The sequence below is a fragment of the Dermacentor silvarum genome, chromosome 10 (genome assembly GCF_013339745.2).
Source record: "Dermacentor silvarum isolate Dsil-2018 chromosome 10, BIME_Dsil_1.4, whole genome shotgun sequence".
Classification (NCBI taxonomy): Eukaryota; Metazoa; Arthropoda; class Arachnida; order Ixodida; family Ixodidae; genus Dermacentor; species Dermacentor silvarum.
Genome location: NC_051163.1, coordinates 28,370,572 through 28,386,234, shown reverse-complemented (window position 1 = coordinate 28,386,234; position 15,663 = coordinate 28,370,572). Strand labels below are relative to the sequence as shown.

The 15,663-nt window shown below is 48.1% G+C and overlaps 1 long non-coding RNA gene across 1 annotated transcript; it reads right to left on the bottom strand.

Moving 5' to 3' along the window:
• Positions 1–429: 429 nt before the first annotated feature.
• On the bottom strand, positions 430–13,529 carry LOC125940709 (uncharacterized). Its single transcript, XR_007463911.1, has 5 exons — positions 13,432–13,529; positions 12,475–12,581; positions 4,092–4,191; positions 2,678–2,872; positions 430–593 (listed from the first exon to the last, which is right to left on the bottom strand). It is a non-coding gene; the product is annotated as an uncharacterized LOC125940709 (long non-coding RNA).
• Between the last annotated feature and the right edge of the window lie 2,134 nt (positions 13,530–15,663).

Below are 15,663 nucleotides of genomic sequence, written 5' to 3'. Positions count from 1 at the left end.
CTTTCTTTTTCAACTTCGCCTCCGCATGCGGCTGCCGTAGGGAGCCTACATGCAACGCTTTTGTAGGCTACCGTAAAGCTTTTGTTTGTAAAGCTTTTGATTGAGTTTCCGCGTAAGAGAATTGTGTTTTCTCGTATATTCAAATTACAATCCGATGCTATCACGTCTGTAAGTTGTGGTTACGTTGTATTCTCCGATTTTTCCGACGAATTTTACTTTGAGAAATTGCATTAGTTCACCAGTGCCTCTGCTCCACTCGGAGGCTCTGCGTGGTCGGCGCGGTTCGGGATGATGTTATAGGCCGGGCAACGCCCCCAGCGACGATGCCGACACCGGATTTTCTGCTGCAAGGTGCCCTTAACGCTATTGCGTTAAAGCGTTAGCTCTTGCTTGATTAGACTCAAAGTGACTATGTCTGGTTAGCCGTGATTCTCATGGACTGACATATGGGTCAGGGCGCAAGCGGAATTTTTATTTTCAAGCGAAAACGGAACTAAAGACAAAGAACTTTCCGTTCCAGTTCCATCACACCATCAGCCGCGAGTCGGAACTGGTAGACATCCCTGTCCAACTGAAGTTCTGTCCGTCATCACCTGCGCTGAAAAGAAAAACAAATTACACCGTTGCATTAATAAGCTTGGTTGGCCTTCGCAAATATGTGAAAATAGTGTCGAACATATAATGCACTCTCGCTCCACTGCGACCGAGAAAGGTGAACAGATACCTTCAAAAGCTGATGGGTTTTTGAATCAGCATACCCAAGTTGGCGTCAAAGAATTTCAATAAGGAGGTACGCATTTCCAGTGGTACATTCCCACTGGCACATTTTACCCTGGAACTGCACATTGGCATGTAGACTAGGCTACCTGCTGTCTGCAGGATGGGCTAAGAAAAACGGCCGGATAGTCTCCAGATCGTCGTTACTGAAAAATGCACTGAACTTGCCAAGATTGCTATCATTAAAATTAGATGGTGTTCTTATAACAGCGACTTTCGCAAGACGCAGTCATCTTGTGGCACACACTGCACAGTATTTTGCGCACACGCTTGTTGTGCACTCAACATTACATACCAACCTCTGTTCATGTCCTTGTATGAATATCGGTACTGTTTTTCTTTTGGTATTGTTATGAACTACTACAGAGAAGAGGAACCAAAGGCCCCAATTTTCCCGCAACACAACCACGTCGAGCCAACAGGTAATGAAGCCAAAGAAAGCATAGGGGAAGTTCGTCTTTAGTTGAACAGCAGGAATGCTAAATTAAAGGAAAACGAAAGTGGGTGAAAAAAACAACTTTCGGGTCCGCACCCGCCGGTGGGAGCCGAACCTACAAGCTTCGCTTTACTCATTCCAAATATTACAATCAGTGATGCACAACATAAATAAAAACTTCAACGTGAAGATAACGCTTCAAGACATCCGAGGACGTAATATATCTATGTGTGTTGATGTTACATTTGCGCTTATAGTGTATGTTCAGGATATAGTTAGTCCATCACTTCCTGTTCCGTTAAGTGCGAACTTGCACAATTGACAGGAGCCGAAAAATTGTACTGTATCAAGACAAACTCCCGATCATCGGCGGCTACTGCTACAGCTTCTAAGATGGCTTGTCGCCGATGCGAAGGAAGGCGGTGAACTTCGCGACCGCCTCTACATATCAACGTGTTCTCGTGTCCTGAGTGTGGGTCCCTGCTGCATGCGTTCGATTGCTTCTGGGCTGCGATTAGAAAGTCAAAGGCGCGTGCTTTAGAATGCAACAGCGCTACTTTGCACTGTGCGCACGCTTGACTTTCTCGCGCCCCTTTGCATTCGCTTTCATCGCATGACACCCACGACTGCTGATGCACGCAAGAAAGGGATGACATGGCAAACGCTGAAAGACATCAATTCGCTACGGCCTGGTGCTTTCCCCACATCGCACCCACAGCCGGCTTCAGCGCATAAATGTCAATGCTGTTGAGTAGTGGTTGGCAGTTTTCAACGAGATAGTGAGTTGATGAGTCCTAATAGCACCCTTTTTGAAACAGGGCGGCGAATAATAGCCAGTTAGCATGTCAGCTATGCTGGCAATAACACTGGCTCCGCGTCTTCCCTGCCTTTTCCGGCCAGTACTACAAGCCTCTCTCGCTTATCTCGACTGCCTATGCGTGAACAGTACCTTTAAGCTTTTAGTCCCATCACTTCTGGAAGGTGGGCTTTCCGTACGGACATGAATGGGTGAATATCTTGGTGGTCTAATAAAATGCGCCGAGTTGTCTCCGGACTTTTACTGCGGCCAATGCGTCCGTCATCTGGTTGTTCATATTCTGATCCTGTTGGTTCTTGTCCTCTGGCAGCAACATCGGGCCTCCAAGAGCGAAGCACTGTTCTTTTTATTATTGAACAAGTTTTCTGTTTTGATGTATGGCTTGCCACCTTAGTATAAAACTCCATGGGCATTTGCCTAATGAGAAATAAACCAGACACAGTTTACCACTGCTCAGTTAGTTGCCTTGTTTATGTAAACATAGAACAATTTGCCGTCCACGGTTATATGCGACAATATTCAAAGATTATAATAGGGCCTGAAATGTTTTTTTTTTAAATACTGTGTAGGTGGCTAAATATTATTTGAACAGTTTTTACTCTGCTGGGCACCGTCTATTTCAGCCATCCAGTTGCTTTTCACAGTACCGTTTCCAAAACTGGCTGCAGAGCTAGCTGGGCCGCCGGTGTTGATCGCACCGCCTGGCCCGCTCTATAGAAACTTTTGGATGGTGGGTGGGGGCTTGGCCTGCGGATGGAGGTTTTTGTGTCGCTTCCATCTGACGAGTAGGCCTATGAGTAAGAACGCCACTCCAACGCAGAATAGTGGGAGCAGTGCTGGACCTGAAAAGAGAAAGAAAAATGAAAAAGAAAAAAGCTTGCTTCACTGTATTACACATACAGTGGGGTAACCTTCTTTTTTTTCTACACAAGACGTAGCTTGGGAAGTGTATATTGCTCCCCGGTTATGTATTGCAATAAGCGGCATCAGAAGAACGAGGCAAGGCCACACCGAAAAACGCATCACAAAATGCATTGCGATATGCGCTGGTTGTAACAGCATTGACCAGTGGTACAGAGTACTAAGTGGAATTGTTTAACATGAGTACAGACAGGGATGAGTTGAATTGGGAATTATCCTGCAAGCATCTTGCATTGGGACAGTGGATTTCCTAGTTGCACATGACTGAACAGATAGGCGAGGCGAGCGTGTCCCGTCTGCTTCGTATCATTTGTTTTTTTCGGCCGCGCATATGGTAGTGCTCCGCACACCATTAAGACGCGTTTTCGCATTTGTTTGCGCCCTCGTATTGGCCTGTCATTCAGGGCTATATGGGGGTTTGATCACACAGGAAAATTCAATTATAGAAGAATTGCATCTTTTGCAAATGCACCTACATCACATACCGTATTTTATTGATTCTAACTCGCCCTCGACTATAAGCACACCAAGTCTTCACAGCCTCAAATAATAAAACGTGATGCCTTGCCAATTTTTCACGATAAGAGAGATAAAGTAATCTAGCAATTTGATGTCGCCTGAAGAAATTGTTGCATGCGAGTTACGGAAGACTTGACATTCATTCATCGTCACCGACCTTCCTAATCATTAAGAGGCGTCTAAATTATTGCACCTTCACTGCTCCCTGTGAGATTTGAGGTACTGGATTTGAGAACTCCTGGGATAGCATGATAGCATGGTGGCCATAGTGCCTAGAATCTACTATACCCTAATGAACTTACAAAGCAGCCGCAAACCTGACAGATTTCATGCAGCTGCAGTGGCGTATCAATTGGGCTACAGTAATTTTGAATGCCAATGATGACAGCTTTTGCCACTATCTTTGTAAAATGTATTTTCGATTTATCTCGTATTGAGTGCGCATGTCAACTTCCGAGTAAATATCTCTGAAAAGAAAAGACTAATCTGAAGGCCGTACTCAGAACAATTGTGCTATTTCAGGTTGACAAAATGTAGCGAAGAGGTACTGAATTCTCTATTAAAAATTTAAAAAAGAAAGATAATAGCGCATTACACCAAGCAAAATGGCACAATACGTACTGCACGCCGCTCCCACTGGTTTGGCGTCGGAGCTAAGCCGGCCACTTTTTGAAGTGTTCAAAAGCCAGGTTACATGGGCCCTGTACCATTCGCTCTCGAGCTGCACAAAACGTTAGCAAGAGTAGAGATTCTATACGGATTGTACAAAGCCCCGGAAATACAGTATACAATGTTTCGAGGGGGCGACATCTTAAGCAGTGGTTAGATATCAATAATGTAAAACCCAGCAGGAACACCACCAAAAGCTTCCAATAGAAAACCAATACACTATCGAATTATTTACACCAATAGATGTATCGATTCTGGAGGCTTATTGGTCTTATAAGGGTACTGCCTCATGGGCGTAGCGGTTCCGCAGGTGTACTCGTCGAGCAGGCGTCTTTGTTTCAACCGACCTATTGGCACGCACCACACATTATAGCGCGTGGGCAAGATTCACTCCATGAAGCATGTCACTTTTTCTTTACAGCAAAGCTGTATACCTCTCGATGGTCGGAAAATTTTGTGGCATAAACACAAAACTCCAGGTTAACAATTGAAGCCAAACGGCATATCTTTCTTTGCAATCAGGCATGCATTATATATATATATATATATATATATATATATATATATATATATGTGTGTGTGTGTGTGTGTGTGTGTGTGTGTGTGTGTGTGTGTGTGTGTGTGTGTGTGTGTGTGTGTGTGTGCGCGCGCGCGCGCGCGCGCGTGCGTGCGCGCGTGCGTGCGCGCGTGCGTGCGTGCGTGCGTGCGTGCGTGCGTGCGTGCGTGTGCGTGCGTGTGTGCGCGCGTGCGCGCTTAGTGACCTCACCACACTTTCATATATAAAAGGGAGACCCGTCTAGCAACTCATTCAGTTCATTCTAAGACTGCCAAGGGTACAATACGGAAATTAAAGACACCAGAAGAACAGCGTGAATACAATGCTCGACATTGTGTGGTGTTTTATACAGCTTCGCTGGACATTCACGTTCGCAGGGCGAGATGGCGGCCTATTTTTTTTTTTTTTTTTTTTTTTTACAATTCGCGGGGCGTATCCAAATATGTAGAATGTTCGGTAGTATACCTGCACGAGAAATTAGGTAGAAGAAAAAAATGAAACATGACGCTATGTTCAGAATTGCTCCGAACTATTAGAAAAGTAGACAAAAATTGGGGGCAGCTTTCACACGAAGTGGTGTGAAGACTGGACAAACAGCGAAGCTGGTGGCTCTTCCCTAGCTTTAACTTTGCCTTCATTTGCTGAACTTGGTTTGGACTTGGCTGGTTCTTAGCCAAACTTAGCTGACCCCGAGTATCGAGGGCGCTCGGCACGGGGACGCCACGCCAGCGAAAGCCCAGCACTCTATTGACCCTTTTCGCGGCGATCCCATGGGCGCTGCCATGTTTGATCACGTGGTGACGCGTCCATTGCTTGCCTCAACTGCCTCCGTGTTTACAATGGATGTGTAAGACGCCTGTGCGGCTTAGCAAACCTCTGTTTCGGGAGATATCGTAGGCGGTGACTGGGTGGACGACACGAAGCTTTGCCCACAGCTGCAGAGAACATTCAAAAGCGCGTTCGGAGCTGATTAAGCTACGTCCAAACGACGCGAGCAGCGTATACGGTGCTTGCTCTAAAAGCGGGGCTAAATATGAATTCCAAACTTTCCGCTCATGAAATGAATCAGGATTAGTATGTTTTGCGCTTCGTTCTTTATTTGGCAAATATTTTGAAGCAGCGGCTTGGCATACTTCTGACTCAGTAAAGTTCCTCGGTGCGGTCACTATCTCATTATTTTCTGCCTAATCGCTCACGGTTGTGCTCAGTTTCGTTGGATTTGTTCTTGCTGCGCATAAGGCTTGAAACGTAGCTGTTCTGTACACTGTAATACCTTGTAGCAAAGATGTATTATCGCTAGTAACTCGCTTACGCACGTGGAGCATCACGAAATATTCAGCTTCGACCATTCGTGCGCCATCGGTATAGTCCGTCATTTATTGTGCGTCTAAAGTGCACATATATTCAAGTGTGCGCCCATTCACTTATTCTTGACACATTGGCGAAAGAGTGGGTGTAATTTCCCTGCCGTTTGGGGTAGATGGGTGTAGATACTGTGCGCGAAACCTACTATGACAGGAAGCGGCGCTACTCCCTTTATCATTGTTTAACGAGCGGTACTCACTCTGGCCGACGTACCGAGGCTGAAGCACTCTCTTTTAAGGTTAGCGATACAACGCTGGCGGATGAGCAAATTTCAGAATCCTCGAGAACAGCCGTACATAAATCTCGAAGTGCCGGAAACACGTACGGACTGTTGCAGCAGCGGTCCGCGAACTTGGCCACATATTCATTACATTCCTTAACATGCCAGTCACTATTTTTGCAGCCAACTACTGCACGTATCTTCAATCCACATGATTTAAACCAGCATGAATGGAGCACAGTGCGTTAGCGAAAACTCAGTTGCATTTCCGACGGCTGATCGCACAGAAGCAAGGTAGAAAAGCGGTAACGGTTTCGTATTCGTGCGCTGTCGCTGAGGCAACGTATGGCGCGCCGCCGTGAGCGCCATCTCGTTTCTCTAGAACCAACTGCTCCGCGAAAAGGTTCAATAGTCCGGCGCGAGGCGTGGCCGAAGTATCCGGCGTTCGTCGGCGTGCCCCGGCTGCAGCCGGCGTCGAGATGCGACATGCTGCATTTCGCGCCGGCCTCGTCACCCAGAATGGACCGCGTTCGTGTGTCGTCAAGTAAGATGGGCTGATGGATACTGGTGGCGGCCCGTGCAGCGAGTTCGCAGATTCGTATCATCCTGAAACTCCTAGTTTCGTATAAAATGCGCATGCGCCTAGGCAGCGCGGCGGGGCGCACACGTTGGACTATAGAGGGGTCGGTTTTCGCGCCTTCCATAATCACGGCTATCTACCAGCTCATCTTGCTCGACGATAGGCGGATCCGGTCTATTCTAGGTGACGAGGCCGGTGCGAAACGCAACATGTCGCATCTCGACGCCGGCTGCAGCCGCGGCACGCTGACGAACGCTGGATACGTCGGCCGCGCCTCGCGCAGTGGCGAGGGTAACCTGGGAGAGGGCGGTGACCTCGCTGGGCAATGACGTCACATGCGTCGCCTAGCAACGCCTCGCACCAGCTGTGCGAGGCGTTGCTAGGCAAAGCGCGGTGACGTTATCGCCAGGACATTTGGCGCCTGACGCTATCGCCAGTCGCCAAACGTCCGAAGTCCGGAGAAAACTCCGCGCCGTTGCCTCGCAACAACCAAGCCACAGCCAACGTTACTAGAACTAAGCTAGTCCAATAACGTTGGCCACAGCTGCGCACCGCCTGGCCCAACCTCGCCTAGCCGCGCATGCGCTGAAGCAGTAGCAACGCAGCCGCCGCCGCCAAGCCACGCCCACCAACAGGAACACTCCGCGCAGCCGCCGCGCCTAAAGTCCCTATATATATATATATATATATATATATATATATATATATATATATATTGCTTTCTTTGAGTAGCGACAAGCTTTCAAGCACTGCCGTACGAATCTCATTGGTCGGCGCTCATTTCGGCGGCCATGTTCTGCCTAACGCTGTTCCCCCGCAGTCACTTGCATGCTGCTGCGAGCAAACTTGACGGCAGGCTGAAGACGCATTATGTTTCTGTGCGCGTTTATTTTTTTCTCTTTTCCTTGTGCGAAGGATTTTCTGCGGTCGGCGCGACCGCATCTAGAAACGCGGCAGGCGTCGTATTGCGCAACCGCAATACAACGCGGCAGCCGTCGCCGTAAAGACAAATTTCGCGTTCGGCCTCGACAGCGCAGTACTAAGCCGCTTTTGGGCTCGTATTTGGTTGTCTGGCGCCATGCCTGAAGCGTATATTTCCCTTGTGTGGTGCCGCAGCGGCCGTTGACGGTCGGATGCTATCTACGCAGATACAACGCTTCAGGAGGTTAGGAAGAACATGGCGGCCGACGGAGGTAGATGTCGCTACTTAAAAAACCATGACCTACGGACGTGATAGCTTCGCATTGTAATTTGATTATACGAGAAAAAATCCTGATAAGCAGCCAGGGATCTTTAAATGCTATCGCGTTCCATTCTTAAAGGCGAAGCTTACGCGTCCTCTAAATTTTTTTTTTCTGTCTCGGTGTGAAAAGCGGTTATTTTAGGGGCGAAGCTCCTTAGGGTGTGGGTCTGTCCCTCATCTGTAGTATGTAGTAGTAGTAGTAGTCGTAGTAGGTAGCCACGTCTACTTTTATGAAAAAAAAAAAATTCCGAACGTTGTGTCCGTAGCGTGGAATCGAACCAGGGACCCCTCGCTTCCGAACGCGCGGCGCTAACCACTACGCCACGAAGCGCACATGGACACACGCACCACGATGACAATAATACCCAACATTAACGAAAGACTGCGCGTTTCTAACGCGTTTGTGCTAGCGCGTTACGGCCCGTGTAAGAAGCTGGTGTAAGACGCTGTGGCCTCTCCGCCTTACCCCCGTATTCATAAACGCTCCTCGACTTGAACTTGACTTGCCACCGCCTTGGGCAGCGCGTTCGAAACGCGTTGAAGGCGGTGGCAAGTCAAGTTCAAGTCGAGGAGCGTTTATGAATACGGGGGTTATACTCTCTCAGCAGTCATGTGATGGCGTCGGCAAACGCGGTGCACGTTCCGGCATGTGTAAACGGCTGCGTAAGACGCTGTGGCCTCTCCCCCTTACTAGAGAGTACTGCACGTTTCTAACGCCTTTGTGCTAGCGTCCCCTTAAGCGGTAGATGGTGCAATTATAATGAAGGGCGCTGTTATAAAATAGGAATGACGTCACATATGGCGCGTGTCATTGGTGGAAGTCAATCGTTCGATTTAGTGCGGCGAGACTGGGCGAATTACACGGAAGATTCACGGTTTACCGATGATTCCCTCCGGAGCTTCGCCCACTCATCATCATTCACCCCGTGGATATGCGGTGTTTTTTTTTTTTTTTGCGAGCTTTTGCGGGCGCTATTGCTGGTACTTTGAACGTAAAATTTTGCAGGGAGGCTGCTCTTCTATATCTAATTTATGTTGAAATAGGTTTTCTAAGCGGTCTAATATTTTGTTGCATGTTGTCGTATATATTGAACTGCGATTAAAGACGCCCGTGTAACAAGGGTACGGAGGACTAATGCGGAAAGCGTTTCAAAATTATGTGGGAACTCCGAGAATATCCAAGAACATGAGCTGAATAATATAGTTATAAGCACGTGAAAAAATGCTATGTGCTTGGGGGCGAAAATTAGATTTAGCCCAGACTTTTTTTTGTTTGTTTACAATTTTAAAAATAAAGTTCGGTGCTAGTTTGGGAATGTAGTCTCATTGTTTCTACAAACATCGATATATTCGCATCTGAGATGGTTAGTCTGAGGAAACATTATTGCGGAATCTTGTGCAAATGATGAGGGTCCAACGCAAGAGTACTACATTGGATTACATATGTCACCGGCTCCAACCACGCTCAACCCGGCTCAACCCGGCTCTCTACAGTGTTGCCGATTGCTAGAACACGGCCTCGTTGAATAGTTGGCATGCGTTGCAAAAAAATTACACCATCTTCCCGTAGGGGGGGGAACCCTGAGTAGTATGCGAAGCAGCCATGGGGTCGACTCAAGGTAGTTTTGTCAGCTTTATAAACTTGGACATGCAGCAGCACCAGCAACGCGCAGAACTGTTGTCGACGCCGTCGGCGTTTTGCCCGCGTTCGCACCGAACGCGCGCGGCGTTGGTGACTGTTGCCGGTGCCTCTGGGGCGCCTACCATCGCGCCTCACACCTAAGCTGCTTCGCATTATCACGCGCGGAGCCGCAGGTGTTGCCATTCGTTGCGCAATCCGGAGGAGAGGAGGAATGCTGAGAGGACAGGAGATGAGGAGAATGAGTGGACGAAGTGAATGATGATGAGTGGGCGAAGCACCGGGGGATCATTCGGGCAAAACGCCGGAAGCGTTCGCCGGAAGCGGAACCGGAAGCGGAAGCCGGCTTCCGGAAGTGGACGCCGCACGGCGGAGGGAGGGAGGGACATAGCCCTGACCATAAGCTGCTTCGCATCTAAAAGTCTTTACCACCTTCTCGCCTCGCAATGTTTTTATATAAATAGGCATGTGGTGCCGCAGCTAAACGTCGCCTCCCCTCCCTCCCGTCCCTCCACGGCCTTTCTCGCGACGGAAGAACTCGCGTTTGCTCTCTATATATGGTGATGAAGCACCGGGGGATCATTCGGGCAAAACGCCGGAAGCGTTCGCCGGAAGCGGAACCGGAAGCGGAAGCCGGCTTCCGGAAGTGGACGCCGCACGGCGGAGGGAGGGAGGGACATAGCCATAACCATAAGCTGCTTCGCATCTAACAGTCTTTACCACCTTCTCGCCTCGCAATGTTTTTTTATATACTCGCAATGTTTTTATTAAATAGGCATGTGGTGCCGCAGCTAAACGTCGCCTCCCCTCCCTCCCGTCCCTCCACGGCCTTTCTCGTGACGGAAGAACTCGCGTTTGCTCTCTATATATGGTGATTGTAAAGGCGGAAACAGACGCGTAATTCTGCAGCCCTTCAGGTAGCACGGCGCAGAACGCGCGTTTGCTCTCCGCCGTGCATTCGCTCCCCATGAAAGCGCGCGTTCTCTCGCACATACAGCATACGGCGCGCGGCGACGATTTCGTCGCCGTTGACGTCATGCGGAACCTCACGGCGACGGCAACGGCGACGCCGACGCCAGAAATCCGCTTTGGAGTGTCCATATAATTGCCATCGCAATAAAAGAGCGAAAATCTAGGGACTTTAGCCGCGCCGTGCTACCGCAGCAGCTGGTAAACCATTTCCCGCCCCGCCGAAGCTACCGAAAATAGCTGGTACGTGTCGCCTAGCAACCACCTACGTCATAACTGACGTAAACACCCAGTGTGCATGGGCTTGACCTTGGAGTTTGCCATAAAAGGGGCTGCGCATATAGTCGCGTCAACATTCGCTAGATATCGAGCGGCTAGCCTCCAACGCGTTGGGCGTCGACAAGCAACAGCGTTCTTGACATTGTGCCAACCTTGGTTAGCCTGCCTGCGTTTGTGGCATGCCAGGAACGCTGTCGCTCGTAGGTCTCGCGCTAGTCACGTGACAGTCGCGAAAGAAAAGTACCTCTGAAAATGATCGCTCGAGAATACCTTCCCTACATGCGTTTGTTAAGTTAAAAAGTCGTGCAAGTTTGCACTCGGTCGTGCAAAGCTTAGGCACAGCGAAACTGTCGAAACCGCACCGCTGACGCAAGTGCACCGGAGCAGACGCCCGACGGACGCCACAGGCGTTCTATGCGTTCGCCTGCTCTCGTCCAAGGTTTCATTGCTACTAACGGCGTGTGAATATTTTCGGCACAACATGCAAAATTTGCAAAACATGCAAAACATGCAATTCAAAGTTCAGAACATGCAAAACTTGCACAACATGCAAAATCAGCTACATGCACAACATGCAATACAAACTTCGAAAATTTCAATGCGAACAATCTAGAAACAACTACAACGCCCTGTTTCATTTCCAGGTTCTCCTTCATTTGTAACAGCGGCAAATTCACGTTTCTGAAGGCACACATGGGACAACTCTATCGTTAGAAACCGGCTACAGAGAAATTTCACCTCGCACTTTTATGCAATTTCACGTAAAAGGCCTGCCTTGCTGCTTTTAGCTGGTCGTGTTTCAATTTTTGCACTGTGTATCGCTCTGCGTGTAGTGACAGCGTGCTATATGGTTGTCAGATTTCCTAACATTTGCCGAGTACCTGCGTGTCGGTCAATTTACAAGGCTACCTAACTAACATTACTAAGTGTACTGATTGGAAGGCTTAAGTTACAAAACAAATTAACTAAAGAAGTTTCATAAGTAATAATGAAATAAGCTAAGTAGCTAATTATTAACTGAACTCACTAATCCCGCCCTTTAACAAATCTAACTGAACTAATTACCTAATTATCTATCTATTAACTAAGAAAACTGGTTAACTAGACAAACCAAGATAATCAATTATTACCTAACCTAACTGCACTTAGCAATAAGTAACAACTATAGATTATTAACTTACCTAACTAAAATAGTGAACTAACTGACTATCTAATTGACTTATCAGACAAATAAGTAATCACTAAACTAACGGGGAAGTTTCGAGACCAGAACGAAAGTCTAGGAGGACCCTCGTGTTAGCCCGGAAAACTGCGATACGTTGAGTAAAGTTGGCAGCAAACACGCCTTGGCGTGGTGCTCACGAGCAAAGTGTGATCGTCGGTCCCATTCACTGCGAAGACTCTCCGAGGTCATGGAAGCTCAACGTGTTGGTGCCTAACCGAAATGCGTACGTGAGCGCATAGATGGACAGAAGGCAACGTACCATATGTTTCAAGGCTCGCTCAATTACTTGATGGCCGCCGTAAGCTATGAAGCTGGTAACGATGGCGACGATCACTGCGGCGATCATGATCTTTACTCTTTCCAGTCCTGCGGGGGAGCAAAGCGCGTTCTACACAGCCCTCGATTCGAGTCGCGCGAGACGCGCGGCGCGATGGCAGACAGTTTTAGTATAGCGCAAAACATAGAGTTTTAGGATTGCAGGGAAAATGCTCGCTTCGGCGTTAGCGTGTTCCGCACGCTAAATCTTTGCGGGGCGCTATAGTGTGCGTCCCTTCAAGACCTTTAGTTTAACCAACGCCTCCTATAAAGACGTTTATTTAGGAGGCGTTGGCTATACTAAAGCTGTCTGATGGTGCGTGATGATGCGCGGAGGTGGCGACAAAGCTACAGGTCACTGTGATGCTGGTTCATTTTATAAGGTTTCGAACGGGTCCCTGAGGCAGAACTTCAGAGTGCCCAATACAAAGACAAAGCCGTTCGTTGCAGGCAATTACACAATACATCTAATTTACCCAGGATGAAAAAAAAGGTAACAGACACTCAAAGAAATATTAACAGCAAGAGACAATTACAACTCAAATTAGAATAGTACCAACACTAAGGCCGGATTCACCCAGCCGTCAAACGCCCCTTCCCGTCACCGTCACGGCACCGGTGACCTTGGTTGATGCTCCTAAATCGCCGGTGTCCTATTTTTTTAATAAAAACCGGCGAGAAAAACTGTTTCATGACGGACGCCGGGGCCATTACGGTGACATGACAGGGCATGTGACGGCTCTGTGAATCGGGCCTAAGAAGTATCGCATAACGCGACTGCGAGCATGCGGTAGATAAAGATTAAAAGCAAGGGACAATTACAACTCAAATTAGAATAGTCCGAAACAGTTATGGCGAAACGCGAGTGCAAGGGTACGGTAGAGTCAACGCAGCACCGTACCTTAACGCAAAGTCTCGGTGAAGCGGCCCTGGCTCGAGGTCCGTGATGTTGCTGTTGTTGTTCCCTCAAGACATGGCTCGTACCCACGAGGGGGATTGGCCACACTGGATGGATTGAAGCATACACCCAACAACGTACAAAAGGAGTAAAGGCGAACAATCAAAACGAAGCATTTGGCAACTAACTGCAAACACAGATTTTGAAAGGGCCTATACTTAAACTAAATAAATAAAAATTAAAGAGTCTTCTAACTACAAAAATAAAAATTAAGTAACAAGTCCCATGGTCGGTACCCTGGCAGCGTAACCTTCCGGATGCTTCAATGAATTTGTGCACAGCAGTGATCATTGAACCATGGCTTGTGCCTAATTGACAGGCCCCAAAAGACAAAATGTTTGGTGTTGTAAGTGCCAAACCCAGATTTCTACTCAGAAATGTGAGAAACATTCTACGGAGGGAGGAGAAGCGGCTGCAAGAAAGAAATAAACGGTCAATAGTTTGTCGTTCATTACAAAATGAGGAGAGGTCGGTGATGGACGAACAAGATCTATGAAGGTAAAATTTAAGGCGGGGAACTCTACAGCAGAAGTTTGACAACGTCACCTCACATTGGCGTGAAAGGCTCGTGTTCCACCGAAATTGTAGCTGTCTAAAATCATCTGAGGAAAGTATGGATGATTCATAGCAATTCAGCAATAAAAGGCGTTTAAATCTAGCTCCTGTTAAAAAAGAGTAATCAGGAAGAACATTTATGACCGGACCATTTAGTGATGACGATGCGAGCGAATCCGCTGATTCATTTCAAAAGATTCCACTATGTCCACGGACCCAGACAAAGCGGACTTCAGACAAATTGTCCGAGGCAAGAGTCGAAAACTATACTCATCAGGTTTGACTGATTATTAGAAGTTAAATGTGTACAGACCTAAAGCGCACCTGTAACCACTATTACTTTAGAATTCTGTGGACCCAATTTTCTCGCTCGACTCTGCCTCCGTTCTACAACGAGCTTCCTGCTTTTCACTTCTTCTGGCCCGTATGGGCGCTCCGTGTTTTCCAATAATTGGTTCTTGGGAGCTGCGTGGTTTTCCAGATTGGTTCATTTGCCTCCTTTTTTTTTTTTTTTTACTTGGGCCGCGTGTCCTCGTGCTTACCGCTCTTCGACGTCGTCGTCTTTTGCAATATTTCGGGCTCACGTCCGCGCGCCCACTCTTTGTCTTCATCTTTTGCTCTCGCCATCCACGGCACTTCTTTTCGCGCACTGCACTCATCCTATCTGCGGCATAATTCGTCAATGGCATTTTGTATTTCACAGTGAGACCAGCAGAGGTCGGTATATTCCCTTCTAAACTAGGGAGCCTACATGCAACGCCGTTTTAAAACGGCGTTGCATGTAGGCTTGCTATTCTAAACTCCCGCGCGCACAAAACACTCATTTGCGCCGCCGTGCAATGAGGAACGCCACGGCTCTGCTGCTGCTCATTGCCGTGAAAGCGGCGTCCCTCGTTAGCGTGAACTTTAAGCATTAGTGTGAACTTTAAGCGTTAGTGTGAACTTTATGCGTTAGTGCGTACTTTAAGCGTTAGTGTGAACTTTAAGCTTTAGTGTGAACTTAAACCCTTAGTGCGAACTTTAAAGCGTTTTTAAGCGTAGGTTTATAGGCTCACCAGTGTCGGCGGTAGTGGTGTCACCCTGAAAAGTGGGCCGATCCTGGTGATTGTGCGGAAAGGGTCCATGCTCAATGGAACATACCCCTTTGCGCTCTGGGACCTGTAACACGCCCTTGAACTACCCTTGTCACACGTGGGAGCCAAAGAGACAAAATCACCAGCCCTTCACCTGTCGAGAAAATGGGGGTGAAGCGAAGCTTGTCGTCCGATTCTAGCGTGAGGGATACCGAAGCTCAGGCGAAACGCCAGCGAAGAGCCGCCGACCCGGAACGCCTTCGACAGTGTCGTCTTGCCACAGGCTTCGTTTACCCCCGTTTTCTCGACAGGGGCAGGGCTCTGAAATTTTGTCGGTACTTAAAGCACTTACCGATGGCTATCTATCTATATGTATGTAAGTTTGTATGTCTGTATCTAACCGTTTTCCCGTCTACCTGGGTCACTGGGTAGCTGACCATTTTCTCGCCTACCTATAGGTCACTGGGTGGTCCGTGGTCGAAAGTTAGCGCATGGGGCTGCTGTAGTGAGGTAAGAGGGTTCAAAACCAACCAGCGGAACAACTTGG